The following is a 15308-nucleotide window of genomic DNA, read 5'->3' as shown; positions in this document are numbered from 1 at the left end:
CTCGGTGGCCTGGAGGGGAGTCTCCAGGGAGGCACCGCTGAATCGTGGGGCCGGAGTTTCCTGCCTTCTGCTGCGCATCTTCCTGCAAGAGTCCTGGCGCCATTAATGAAGCGCTGTCCAGGTGGCTTTTAAATATTGCACCTAGACATGATGGTGAGGCAGCTGACTCCCTGAACATCCCACCATGAGGCTTGACGCATGGTTGAGGCAGGCAGAGCATGATTGTGGGTAATAGCCTGCCCCATTCAACAGCGAAATCACTCCGACTTACTGCTCCCACCGTGGAACTTATGGCTGGAGGGGACCATTCTGCCTTTTATCTCCATTAATGTAAGGAAACCAATAATTAACCCAATAGGGAATTCAAGTGAAACTTCTTTACCTAGAGAACGGTTATAGAGTGTGGAACTAACTACCACAGGAAGTGGTTCAGGCCAATGGCATAGACGCATTTTAGAGAAATCTAGATAAATGCATGAGGGAGAAAGTAGTAGAAGGATATTTTGATGGGACGAGATGAAGGAAGTGGGAAGGGGTTTGTGTGGGGTATGTACTCCAGAATAGACCAGTTGGGCTGAGTGGCCTGTTTCTGTGCTGTAAATTCTACATCAATATGAGAAAACGTGAATGAACATCGTAACTAATTGACATCACTGGTGTATTTTAAGACTTCCAGGTCCTGATGGAGGAGGCCGTAGTCGGATCAGCACCGATAAAGTGGCAAGTTCGGTATGTCCACTTTCATAGCATTACTGCCCCTTTGCCACCCAAAAATTCAGGGGTAATCTTTGACCCCTGTATTTCTGCCAAAACACCTTAATCTGAGGAATAGGAGATGTCCTGGCATGTTGTGCAGTTACTCAGTTCCACAGTAAAGACAGATGATGCTGGAAATATTCAGCATCTGTGGAGAAGAGAAACAGAGTTCACCCTTCAGGCCAAGGGCCTTTGATCAGAACTGGCAAAAGTTAGAGGTGTAATAGGTTTAGAGCAAGCAAAAGGGTGGAGGGTGAAAGGAAAGAGCAGCAGGAGGCTGGAGGACAGGAGAGAGATTCAAATGACAGAAGGTTTCATCATGCAGGGCCAGAGGGAATGGTTAAGTTTTGGTAGATACCTGATCAAACAGGTAAAGGGGAATGGAAAGGAATGCAGGTGAACAAGGTAAAAGATACAACCGGAAATCCCATCAGAGAGAACAGAACTTCTTCAAGTGGCAATCCTGGAAGGGAAGTGAAAATGAAAGTCAGTCACTGTAGTCCCAGAGGCTGTTCTTTCAGCAGAGAGAGATGACCAGTGGTGAGCTTAACCTGAGGGTCACCACACCCTCAGGCAAGGTTGAGACCGCAGTGTTTTCATGGATGATCTCAGTACAGGAATTGAGCCTGTGCTGTTAGCATCACTAACCAGCTGTCCAGCCAGCTAAGCTAACTGACCCCACCCCCCCACAAGAAGGCAAGTGACAGTAAATTAAACACCAATCCAAAAGCAAAATGCTGCAGACGCTGGAGACCTGAAATAAATTTAATTTTAGATTTCTGGCATCAGGAGTTTGTTGCTTTCGCAATTCCAAAGTAATTTCAGGATAGTAATATTTTTGTTGTGAAATGGAGGTCAATGAAAAGACAGGAGTATCAGTGACCCGACAGTCTATGACTTATTTGCTTTTGGTACATTGTCTCCTGACGGTTTGATTGGTTCTTGATGAAATATAGCGATGGACATGAAATCACAAGGCCTGCTGAGCTCAGATGGAGGAAAGGTTTAAACATCCTCCTCCCTATCACTTAAAAATCGTATCATATTACACAGAACGTCATCTGTCTCTCTTGGCTCCTGAATGCAGCCAATGCTGTAAAGCTCAGTTCACTTTTACTTATTGGTGGAATACACTTCAGGCTTCAATGTTCGCTTCAGAGTACATGAACCTAAAGAAGATCACAAATGGAAACAGATAAAGAGCAGGACAACTTGTCGACGCATCGCCAGGTACTAAGTTTAATCCATTTTTTAAGAAACTTTCCGGTAGATTCAGTGATGGAAATGAGTCAGCTGTAAATGAAAAGTTTAAGCTGTTTTATGCACATTACCAACTTTGGGGACGGTTGTTGTTTGCTGAACCTTTTTACAAGCAGCTTGATCAGTATAAATCACAGCTAACACATAGCGTGTGCCTCCTTATTCCCAACCAGCTGTAAATTTGCATTTGTTTCATGTTGACTCCCGCTTACCAAAAGATCCATGAGAAAGTTTCAGAATATTTTATTACAATCATGCAAGAAAGCAGAAACTCCCCATTTTGAATATTTAACTTCAAGCTGATGTGACAATGGATTTATATAGGGTTTTCGCTCAGGCATTATGGATTTTTAGGCTGTTTCCTCTCAGTTTCTATCACGTGAAAGACTTCTGTGCTCTCACGTTAATAATATCAACTCCTGCAGCAGGGTGACAAGAGGCAGATAACAGTGCAAAAGATTAAACCGAGCTCTGTCTGACCTCTCAGCTGGACATGAAAGATCTGATGGCACTATTTTTCAGAAGAGCTGGGGAGTTGTCTGTGGTGTTCTGGCTCACTTGGTATCCCTCAACCGAAAATGACTAAAAACAGGTTATCTGCTCATTAATCTCTTGCTGTTTGTGGGATCTTTCTGTGTGAAAATGTTCTGTTGTTTCCCCACAAGACAGTGACAGTGACTACACTTCAAAAAATACCTCGTTGGCAGCAAAGACCTTTGGCACATCCTGAGGTTGTGTAAGGCACTATATAAATGCACACCTTTCTTTCTCTACATCAGAAAAACGCATTCACTTCAAACGCCTGAACGTTTGGTCTTGTGCCCTTTCAGTACTCAGACAGCAAAGTTCCATAAATGCATTTAAAGGCCCCATGTGTGTGCTGGAAATATGTAACTAAGACTCTTGTCCAAACATAATAGCTCTCACTCACTCCAGAAATATCCATCCTTAAAATCATATAGTCCCTTTCCTTCACACTGTATCCCCTCTGTGTTGCAATCAGAACCCATCTTACAATCCCCTCCTCTGAGTTGTTCTTTCCCCGCGAGCTCAGATACACGTAAGACCTTATCTTCTTCATTCAGTCCTTCTTCCAACATTCTCCAGGCTTTTAAAACTCAAGGTAGGTGCCTCCGGCTTGCTGATTTATAACACTCCTGCTCTATTTCTCCCCACCCCACCCCCACCAGCCTTGCTGCCCACACTGTGCCTCCTGACCCTTTCACCTTGGTATCTCAGTAACGTTGAAAAAGACAAACTGCTGCTGCTATCTGGGGCTCTGTTGCAAGAGGATTGCTGCAAGGCAGCAACTGCAAAATGTCCCCAGAGGTTTTTTTTTTCCGCATTGTACCATTTTTCAGTGCGTGTATGCAGATGCATAATTGGATCATCCCCGGAATTAAGCCTGATCAAACGAATCCAAACAGATTATCCTCACTGGTTCTCCCTCTCAGCAGTCGTATGCTGTTTCACTTTCCACTCACCAACCATCATTGTGGTTTACACAGAATTGCACAGAGCAGAAAAGGGCCAAATGGTCTATACTGGTGTTTATGCTCCACAAGAACTTTCTCCCATCCCTCTTATCTCACACACTATTACCATGGCCTTTTATCCTTTTCTCCCACGTGTATTTATCTAGTTTCCCCTTAAAGACACCTATGCTATTCACCCGAACTACTCTACAAGGTAGGGAGTTCCCCTCTCTAGCCACTCTCCGCTAAAGAAGTTTCTCCCGAATTCCGTTGGTTTTATTTTTTACTATCTTATATTTCTGGGTCAGAGTTTGGGCATTTTTCTCAATAAGACTGAGCTTGCAGACAATTAGGGCTGTGGATGGACACTGCTGCAAGATAACTGTTCTTACTTTACTTAGAATCCTTAAAATGACAAATAAACAAGAGTACAGTCCCATCATTGGTATCCCCATCAAACATAGATCCCAAACCTTTTCGCCTAATACTACATGAAAGAGTAATAAACCAAGCTGTGAAAATTAACATTTGGGCAGGGCAGTTATAACACAGAGTGGTACCATAAACATCCAGAACAAGAAAGACACGCATTTATATAGCACCTTTCATGATAAAGCATTTTACAGTACTTTTTGAAGCGCAGTCACTGTTAGAATGCAGGAAACAGCAGTCAATTTGTGCACAGCAAGCTCCCAAAACTGCAAAGCGATAATGACCAGATGCTCTGTTTTTAGTGATGTCTGTTGAGGGATAAATATTATCCAAGACAGTGAGGAAAACTCCTCTATTCTTCAAATAGCGGCATGTTAACTTTTATTTGGGATGTCAGACAGGGCCTCAGTTAAAATTCTCATCTGAAAGATGGCACTTCTGACAGTACAGCATTCTCTCAGTGTCAGCCTACACTTTGTGTTCAAATCTCTGGAGTGAGTCCTGACCTTTTTACCTGGTCTGGCCTACATGTGACTCCAGACCCACAGCAATGTGGTCCTCTTAACTGCCCTCTGAAATGGTCTAGCAAGCCATTCAATTAAGAGCAATTATGGATGGACCATAAATGCTGATCTTACCCAGATTCTGTGACTGAATTCTTTTTTAAATTATCATATCAGGAAAGGGCAGAACTACAAATTTAAAGTATGAAATATTTAACAAAATACACAAGATGAAATTGAAAAATGGCCCAGAACTTCTGATCTCTGAATGGTCATACCCCAGAGATACCCCACTAATATGCGTTGGGAGACCACTCAGAAGTTCCTATGCACTGACTACATGGGGTTTGCCCAGGAAGTTTGGATTTCCAATGATCAATTCCCCTGCATCTGGAACCCTCCAAAACTCTGAATTAAAGTCAGAGACTTTGGTTGCTTCTGACTCACTTACCAGAATAGTTACCCAGGAAAAGTTAGAAGGATTAAAAACAGTTCTAACTCCTGGGTAACTGTACTACTGACACCCTACTCCCAACTGGACCCCCTGACTACCTCCTCCCGACCACTCAACTACCCTACCAAACCCCTGACTGCCCCACCAGCCAGACTACTCCCCCAGCTATCCCCCTGAAGCCCCCCAACTACCCTCGCAACCTGACTAACCCCATGACCTCCCCAACTACCCCCTGAATCCCCGACTATCTCACAATTCCCGACTCCCAACAACCCAACCCAACCCTTCACCCTCTTACCTGCTATCCTATCCTCTGACACACCCACCTACCACCCTACCCCTCATCCACCCACCTACCACCCAACCACCTCAACCACTTAACTTACACACTTACCTTCTCTCCACGGCTTCTCAAAGTGGTTTTAGGATGTTTAAACTTACCAGAATATGGCAGCTAGTGCCATTAAAAGGGGGTGTGACTTGGCTTCCCCCAACTATCCTTCACTACGAGGAAGGACTCCCAGAACAGGTACACTCCACATTTCTGGGGAGACCCAGTTCGGTAGTCCAGGCGAGAAATGTGGAGCTCCGATCAAGGTAAATAAATAGTAGTGGAGAGGCAAACCGGCGGTGGTCTCCACTCCACAAAAGATTCAGCCCAATGTAAAATTTCCCCTGTCAATTCAGATCAAAGTCTAACTGATTTTTACTTAATGGGATTATATACAGGAAGGAGAGAAAACAGTAATTTATCTATATTAAACATTATGTAAGCAGTATATGTTGTCATACAGGCAACACCTTCAGAGTGATTAACTAGAGAATTTAATATCTTGCACTAACAGAAAGTTGAAAAATATATATTGCCTTTCACAATCTCAGGACATCCCAAAGCTCTTTATCTTGTTTTTTATTCATTCATGGGATGTGGGCGTTGCTGGCTAGGCCAGCATTTATTGCCCATCCCTAATTGCCGTTGAGAAGGTGGTGGTGAGCTGCCTTCTTGGACCACTGCAGTCCATGTGGTGTAGGTACACCCACAGTGCTGTTAGGAAGAGAGTTCCGGGATTTTGACCCAGTGACAGTGAAGGAACGGTGATATATTTCCAAGCCAGGATGGTGAGTGGCTTGGAAGAGAACTTACGGCTGAAGGTATTCCCAAGTATCTGCTGCCCTTTTTCTAGATGGTAGTGGCCGTGGGTTTGGAAGGTGTTGTCTATGGAGCCTTGGTGAATGCCTGCAGTCCTCCAATAACAAGTCCAATAACAAGTGTGAGGAGCTCATGGACTTCTCTGTCACTTAGATCATGACCATCCAATCAGCTGCCTCTACCACTTCCCTCCTTTCCACTTGCCAACTGGGTCAAATTTCTTCTAAAACTACCCACTGCCTGTCCTAGCCCTAGATTTCACATGTTGCCTGGGCTGGAGAATTTTAATTATGCGGAAAGATTAGATAAGTTAGGTTTGTTTTCTTTGAAACAGAGGAAGCTGAGGGGAGATTTAATTGGTCTATAAAATTATGAGTGGCCTAGATACAAAGCCTTTGGTTGAGGGGTCCATAGCCAGTGGATATGGATTTAAGTTAAGAAGTAGGAGGTTTAGAGGAGATTTAAAGGGGATTTTTTTCACCCAGATGGTCTGGAGCTCACTGCCTGAAAGTGTGCTTGAGGCAGAATTCATAGCAGTTAAAAAGTACTTGGAAATGCACTTGGAGTAACCTACAAGGCTACAGACCAAGAGCTGGAACACGGGATAAGGCTGAATGGCTATTTGTTGGCCAGCACAAACATAATGGGCCGAATGGCCTACATGCACCCTGTAAAATTCTGAGTTTTGCCCCTGAACTCACAGTTTTTGGGTTGTCACTATTCATCTGTACATCTGAAACAGTAAAACACAATTGTTATTATAAAGGTTTGTTCAAGTGAGTTCATTAAACTGAGGGTCATGAGAAGAGCTGAATAACTGTAAACAGCAGATGATGAGATGAGCATATCCCTCATTCTTCCTGTCTTCCTTATGGGTATCGTACAGGACAAACTAAATCAACATCAATATTTAAGTTCATTTTCAAGTGCTAATTATTTGCAATGATGGAAATTTACAACCACAAAAGCAACGTGCACTTCTAAATCAGATACACTTGCTTGAGTTCAGTCATGCATCCAGTTATCATTTACTCAACCCCCACCCCAAGTACTGGAAGTCTTTTCATACTTCCCTCATCGACTAAAGTACACACACCTTTAGTCTGCAGTCCATGTTGTTAGAAGTAAAACATCAAGAAGCCAAGTCAAACTACATTAGAGATAAAAGCAAACTTAGAGATGTTCCTCGAAAATCAGTAACATCTGATTAGAACACGCTATCTTGCCATACTCCAGATTAGAATTTAGAGGAACTCAAACAGCTGAGTCAAGCAAGTCTGATTTCTTGATTTGCTAACATGCATTTAGATTTAGAACAAGTGAGGACATTTAAAGCAAACTAGTTGTAGTAGCAGTGCTTGGTAATATAGGGTAGAGCTGAAGCAAATGCTTTACCACTAGCACACATCACTGAAATAACATGGCGCAAATTAACCCTTTCAAGTACTGAATGTGCTGTGGGACTGAGTCCTTTGTTAACAGTTGCAAATAGTTTTTCAAAGCGAGAGATTAGGGCTGTAAAGAGCTGGAGAAGTTAAAATGGACATTGAGGGAAAGCACCTCTTAAAGGATCATAGAGACAATGCTATCCAATAATAGTCTGTAGAGGTAGGTCTTACTGACCCTCTTATTGGCAGAGACAGAGGCGGAGAGGTTTAGGGAGGGTTTTCTAGAGATTTGGACCCAAGCAGCTGAAGGCACGGCTGCCATTGATGAGAGGAAGAAATGCGTGTGTACAAGTGGCCAAAATTGGAGGAACACAGAGATCTTGGAGGTTGCAGTGCTGGAGGGGATAAGAGAGATAGCAAGGGAGGCCATGGAGAGATTTGAACACATGGATGAGAATTTTAAAATTGGTGCACTGGGAACCAATGTATGTCAGTCAGCAGAAGGGTGATGAGTGAACAGGACTTGGTGCAAATTAGGACATGGGCAGCAGAATTTCAAATGATCTCCAGCTTTTGGAAGATGGGAGGTGGTAGGTTGGCTGTGGAAATAATGAAATAATCAGGTCTGGAAGTAACACAGGCGTGAGTGAGGGGTGCAGCAGCAGGTGAGTCGCAGGAAGGGGGCTGATTTTACTAAAGTTGGAAGTAGGTGGTCTTGTCAGGGGCGTAGCTGGAGTCAGAAGCGCATGTCAGTGTTTAATAGGAAACTGAGGTTGCAAACCATCTGGTTCAATCTGAGACCATGGAATCATTGGCTGGGAAACAGAGATACGCCAAAAAGCAGGAGTGAGGAGGGCAGAGATTCAGGTAAGTTTAGTACAGATGGCGTGAAGCATTTCTTTAAAAAAAAAGAATGGTTATTATGAAGGTTGGTTGAGGCCATAGCACTGGCATCTTTTAATAAACAGCACAGTTCTGTAAGAGGAATATGTATGCTTGATATTCTGAAAGATAGGGCACACAGTGCTTCATCATCTAACCTGCTGATTTTGGGATACAGTCTTTATTCTGTGGCTGCTCCTCATGTTTAAACTTCTCCAGCGGATCTGAAATACTGGGATGCTGCCATAACAAATATCCTGGCGTAATCTGTAGTCCTTTAGATTTTGGTTTTATCTAATCCCTTTTAACAAGCTGCCACAATCAGAGCAAAAGTTTTTTTTTAAATCAGTGTTTGTGCTAAGCCCACGAATTTTTCCAGACATATTCCCTATACATTTCCCAGACATCTGGATTCAACTGAGGTTTTTGTTTCTCAGGAAATCCAGGACTTCGGTATCTGTGGGAAAAGTGATTATCGATGCATGCATAGATTTAAAGCTCAATTGCAATGAATAAAAGCACAGGAGACCCTCCTGTGATACTTAAAAGAGTGTAGTTAGGATCAGAGAAAAGTACAGAACAGAAGGAGGCCATTCGGCCAGTAAAATCTGTGCTGGCTCTTTTCAAAGAACAATCCAATTTGTCCCACTCTCCCGCTCTTTCCTCATATCGCCACAATTTAACCTCCATCAAGTATTTATCCAATTACAAAAGCTACTATTGAATCTGCATCCACAACCCTACCAGGTAGCTCATTCCAAATCCTAACCACTCATTGGGTAAAAGGGTTTTCCTCATGTCACCTCTGCTTCTTTTGCTAGCCATTGTCTCTTAAATCTCTGCCTTCTGGTTTATCAGCCATTGGAAGCAGTTTCTCTTTATTTACTCTATCTAAACCTTGCAGGGTTTTTAACGCCTCAATCAAACCTCCTTTTAACCTTTTCTGCTCTGTTATGATTCCAGCTGATGTTACCCTGGACAAGCCTGATCCCAGAGTAGAACCCAGTTGATAGATCCTAACTTTTGTTTGTTTAGATAAGTGTAGAGTGGCTACTGAACAGTCACAGGAGTCAGCTGATGAACTTTTAACAAAAGATTAAAACCTTTATTAAACAAGAAAAGATGAATTATATTACAATACTCCTTCACCCACAACTATACCTTTACAGATATATACAGATTTGTAAGGATAATACAAGTTACAAAGCTATCTTATACTCTAATGTTTACAGTAAGTACATATTCCATGTACCAATAGGCACCCTGTTGTTAGACATATCGCACTCTGAAACCAAGTGACAGATGCCACTTCAACCAGATGCTATGGATCTCTCGTCAACTCCCCCTAGGCACTTGTCACACTGTGAGCCAACCAGTCTCACTGAACTCTATCCTTCACATGAGGGTTTCCAACCTCCACTCTCCAGGACCTGACCTTGGAATCTTCTCCCAAATCAATGCTTTCTCTCAGACACCTTTCGCAAGGGTTCACATCCAGGGTTTCGAACTCTTTTCCCAATGTTTCTCTCCTCTGGGTCAACACGTGTATTAAAGCTGTCTTCCATTCACTCTCTCTCACCAGTTCAGGCATCAACAGTACCATTGCTTCACATGCCCATAGCAAAGAATTACAGATCAGTTGTCTCTTTGGACCTTCTTGTCTCTTGCAAGCTGTTCTTGATTTAAATCTGCTTTCTGCACCTTTATCTCTTTAAATCTGAAGCTTGGAGACTTTCTCTCTGCCCCTCGCTCTTAATATCACTTCACAGAACCTTTTCCAGGTTCCTGTCCTTCTTTTGACTAGAAGATCTTCTTAGGACTTTCTCCTGCTCCATTCTCTTGGGTTTTGGGGTCTTTTCCTTAGCCTGGGACTGGATCTCTATCCTCTTTGCTCCAGTCTCTCCTGGCAGCTACTTTCAAAATCAGCTGAACTCAAATAGCTTCCAAAATCAAACTGCTGTTTCTCTTCGTGTGTACGTGTGTCTCTGGGAGTGACCCGTCTCTCTGGGCCCCTGTTGGTAGGTAAAAGTTCTGTTTTTTTCCACTCTTGTTTGCTTAACTTATCTTATGGTTATGAAACTCTCAGTAGAAATGCAATCTCCTTTTAAAGTGAAACAAAAACTCAATGTGACTTTTCTTAACACACAAGTACAGAAATACAAATCAAACTTAACCTTCAAAGCTAAAACTCATTTCTAACACCTACAAAATACAAATATAACTTACTTAAATTGTCTCTATTTCCTAACAGCTCTAAGGAGTTATAGCCTATACTTACTGGCGACTTTCCAGCAGGGAGCCAGTTTCTTTCCCACCCATCCATGATACAATGAGACATGTCCTGTACACAAAAAGCAGGACAAATCCAACCTGGCCAATTACTGTCCCATCAGTCTACTCTCCATCATCAGTCAAGTAATGGAAGGGGTCATCAACAGTGCTATCAAGTGGCACTTGCTTAGCAATAACCTGCTCACAGATGCCCAGTTTGGGTTCCGCCAGGGCCACTCAGCTCCTGACTTCATACAGCCTTGGTTCAAACGTAGACAAAAGAGCTGAACTCCCAAGGAGAGGTGAGAGTGACTGCCCTTGACATCAGGGCCACATTTGACCAAGTGCGGCATCAAGGAGCCCTAGCAAAACTGGAGTCAATGGGAATCAAGGGAAAACTCTCCACTGGTTGGAGTCATCCCTAGCACAAAGAAAGATGGTTGTGATTGTTGGAGGTCAGTCATCTCAGCTCCAGGACATCACTGCAGGAGTTCCTCATGGCAGTATCCTTGGCCCAACCATCTTCAGCTGCTTCATCAATGACTTTCCTTCCATCATAAGGTCAGAAGTGGGGATGTTCGCTGATGATTGCACAATGTTCAGTGCCATTTGCGACTCCTCAGATACTGAAGCAGTCCATGTCCAAATGCAGCAAGACCTGGACAATATCCAGGCTTGGGCTGATAATTGGCAAATAACATTCATTGCACACCAGTGCCAGGCAATGACCATCTCCAACAAGAGAGAATCTAACCATCACTCCTTGACGTTCAATGACATTACCATCACTGAATCCCCCACTATCATCATCCTGGGGTTTACCATTGACCAGAAACAGAACTGGACGAGCCACATAAATACTATGGCTACAAGAGCAGGTCGGAGGCTAGGAATTGTGTAACGAGTATCTCCCGACTCCCAAAGCCTGTCCACCATCTACAAGGCACAAGTCAGGAGTGTGATGCTATACTTTCCATTTGTCTGGGTAAGTGCAGATTGAACAACACTCAAGAAGACTGACCCCATCCAGGACAAGGAAGCCCGCTTGCTTGGCACCACATCCAAAAACATTCACTCCTTCCACCGCCAGTGCACAATAGCAGCAGTGTGAAACATCTACAAGATACACTGCAGGAATTCACTAAGGCTCCTTAGACAGCACCTTCCAAACCCATGACCACTACCATCTAGAAGGACAAGGGCAGCACTCAGAAAGGAACATCACTACCTGGAAGTTCCCCTCCAAGTCAGTCACCATCCTGATTTGGAAATATATTCCTTCACTGTCGCTGGTTCAAAATCCTGGAACTCCCTTCCTAACAGCACTGTGGGTGTACCTACACCACATGGACTGCAGCAGTTCAAGAAGGCAGCTCACCACCACCTTCTCAAGGTCAACTAGGGATGGGAAATAAATGCTGGCCCAGCCAGCAAAGCGCACGTCCTGTGACTGAATTTAAATAAAACATAGCCAAGCTTTGTTTAAATCCTAGTGTTCTGGATGTGAAGTCAGCAGCTAGCAGAGGAATATTACCCAGTCCAGAAAGCACCCAACATAGGCAGGGAGAAGCAGGATTAGCTTTGGGAATTGCCTTGCAGGCTTCTCGCTTTCAGGAACCGGGGTTGGGGGGAGGGCGGAATGGTGGTGGGGGAGTTGGGAAGGTGATCCACAGCAAGGAAGGCCTTGGTTTTTCTTCTCAATCCTAGAGGCTGATTCGCAATCTTCACATTCCAACAAAGAAAGTAAAGATAAAGTACTCACCTTTTTGGGCCTCTTCAGGCTGCAGCACCTCTACCCTGTTGTCTCCTCTGGTCAGGAGATCCATGGCAACCTCCCACTTGTCCCGTCCAGCTCAAATTAAAGTCAGGTCCTGATGGTTCCTGGTCAGTGCAGCAGCTGAAACTCCTCATAGCTTCATGAACTACTATTCCAACTGTTATAAAACCACAAATCCCCCAACTATCTGTGAGTGCCAGCACAGGAGATCTTCTGTGCAGCACTGACAACTGTTACTTTTCTAATGCTCTTCTGACCAGCTTCCTACCTTCCATCCTTTGTAAGACTGAGCTAAAATTCTGCTGCCCACCTCCTGACTTACACCAAGTCCTGTTCATTCATCACTCCTGTGCTTGCTGACCTACATTGGCTCCCAGTCCAATACGTCACAGTTTTACAATTCTCAACCTTGTTGTCATATCCCTCCATGGCCTCACCGCTCCCGATCTCTGTAATCTCCAGCAGCCCCATAATACTCTGAGGTTGACGCATTCCTCAAATTCTGGCCTCTTGATCATCCTCAATGTTAACCACTCCACCGTTAGTGGCCTTGACTTCAGTTGTGTGAGACCTAACCTCAACAATTCCAAACCTAAATCTCTCTCTGCCTCTCTTCCTCTCTGTTTTTCTTTAAGATGCTCATTAAAACCTACCTCTTCGACCAAGCCTTTGGGTCACCTGGCCCAAAATGTAGTTCAGTGCCAGGTTTTGTTTGATAACCCTGCTGTGAAGCAGCTTGGGAAATTTTTACAGTATTGTCGGCTCAATATAAATGCAAGTTGTTGTTGTTGTTACAATGTAGAATGGTTCATATATCTCACTTGGAGGTGGGTGGTGTGAGATGGTAGTGATATGTACATGGGAAAGATAGTCTGGTTCTGGTTTCCCTGTAATACAATATTATTGACCATATTTATAAGGTGTTGCATTGACTGCAAAGCATTTTGTAACATCCTTAGGTCATGAAAGATGCTGTATTAATGCAAGTTATTCCTCCTTTACAGGCCCGGAAAATAAAACTTATTCTGCAATCACCATCCTCTTACAGTTTAATCAGTAGAACTGGCTTTACCATATTTATCATATTGACGTCACTTTACAATCACTTTAATCCCATTTAAGATGGTAGATTTAGATATGGAAAGATCGGAGGAGGCTCACCCGGAGCATATACACTGACGTGGACTGGTTGGGCTGAATGGCCTGTTTTCTAGGCTGTACATCATTTGAAATCCTATAGGAAATGTAGGCCCTCTTCCATTAATGGCTTGACTTGTCTGGAAGTAATATTCTGAGTTCGCTTCAATAACATTTAATATTTTATATATCTCGGCATGGTTCTACATTAAACCGCTCCCCTCAGACTACAACCTTTGTTATCTTTCTTCCCAACGCATTCTTTGGGACAATTCCTGTGTTTCTCTCTAGCCACGTGACCGCAATAATGTATGTTTGTCCCTTTCAAAGAATAGTGACATACCCCAGTAAGCCTAGTGTTGGCTGCCTAGGCCCTTAACACTGGAATTGTCTCCCTAAACCTCTCCATTTCTCTATCTCTCTTTCTCCCCTTAAGATGCTCCTTAAAACCTACCTCTCTGAGAAAACCTTTGGCCACCTACCCTGATCCTTATGTGGCTCGGTGTCAAATTTTGTTTGACAATACTCCTGTCAAAGTGTTGCAATATGGACTGCTTTATTACGTTAAAGATATGGAAATACAAGTTGTTGTTGTCTTATCCAACAGACGATACTTCTGATGCTGCAGCACTCTCTCCGTACTGCGCTGCAGGGTCAAACAGGATAAAATATTTAATTTTCCTTAGAGTGGCTTGAACCCACAACCTTCTTACCCAGAAGGGAAGGTGCTATTCAGGAACCACAGCTAATGCTGTGATAAGGAGGTAAGCCACCACTTAAAATGGACCATGCCATCCTTCCAGAAAAAGCACAGCCAAACTCAGCAAGGTGATGAAGTTTGACTATTAACTTGGAGGCAGCTTTCAATGTCCATGGTTAAAACAGAAGCAGGTGCATTCACAGTGGGTTCAGGTTGCCTTTTGGAAATGTGCTGATTTTACCCTTCCACCATCGCCCTTGACAGAATTGAAGGGAAGTTAGAAAATAATCTTTATACAGAGGGTTGCCCAAATGTGGGAAGGAATGGAAAATTGATTGGGCTGGAAATTCGCTGCTGCTCACTTTGCACTCAAACCAAAGTTGAATTTCACCCCTCCTAAGTTTATTTTAAATGGAAGTGGAGAGGTGATTTAAGCAGTGGAATGTTATAGGTTATGGGTTACGTGAGTAGGAGAGGTGGACATCTCTGGGAACCAGTGGCACAACACAGGATCCCACACAATGCGGGACCTTCGATTAGGCCTTCGATTAGGTGCAGAGAAGATTTACCAGAATGGTACCAAGAATAAAGGATTTCAGTTATATGGAGAAGCTGGGGTTGTTCTCCTTACAGCAGATATTGTGAGGGGAGATTCAATAGAGATGTTCAACATTATGAAATAAAGGTTCACTGGCAGGAGTATTAGTAACCAAAGAACAAAGATTTAAGAGAATTGATAAAAAAAAACCAGAAGCGACATGAAGGAGCCAGATTTTTTAATGCAGTGAGCTGTTATGATCCGGAATGTATTGTTTGAAAGAGCAGTGGAAGCAATAATAATTTTCAAAAGGATATGTATTAAAACAGGAAAATGTTGGGCTGTGGGGAAAGAGCATGATAGTGAGTCCAATCTAGATGGTTCTTTCAAACAGTCAGTACAAGCATGATGGGCGGAACTGCCTCCCTCTATGCTGTATGATCCTTTGAGTTGTGTCTTTCTCCCTTCTTTCCTATTTAATTTTTATAGTGTTTTGCAGTGGGAAAAGCGAAGAATACATTGTGCTGGTAAAGTCAATTAATGCCCTGGAACCATACAGCACAGAAACACATTGTGCTGGTGCTG

The 15308-nt window shown here is 43.3% G+C and overlaps 1 protein-coding gene across 2 annotated transcripts in view; it reads left to right on the top strand.

Annotated features, from left to right (window-relative positions):
• The first annotated feature begins 1875 nt into the window (after positions 1–1875).
• LOC121279217 (adrenocorticotropic hormone receptor-like) overlaps positions 1876–15308 on the top strand; it is a 121173-nt gene continuing 107740 nt past the window's right edge. For both annotated transcript variants that reach the window (XM_041190254.1, XM_041190253.1), the window contains exon 1: positions 1876–1986. The gene's annotated coding sequence lies outside the window, so the exon portion shown is untranslated. The remainder of the gene's footprint in view (positions 1987–15308) is intronic.

This window comes from Carcharodon carcharias, chromosome 6 (assembly GCF_017639515.1).
Source record: "Carcharodon carcharias isolate sCarCar2 chromosome 6, sCarCar2.pri, whole genome shotgun sequence".
Classification (NCBI taxonomy): Eukaryota; Metazoa; Chordata; class Chondrichthyes; order Lamniformes; family Lamnidae; genus Carcharodon; species Carcharodon carcharias.
The sequence above is the reverse complement of the archived record's forward strand: the minus strand, read 5'-3'. Positions and strand labels throughout refer to the sequence as shown.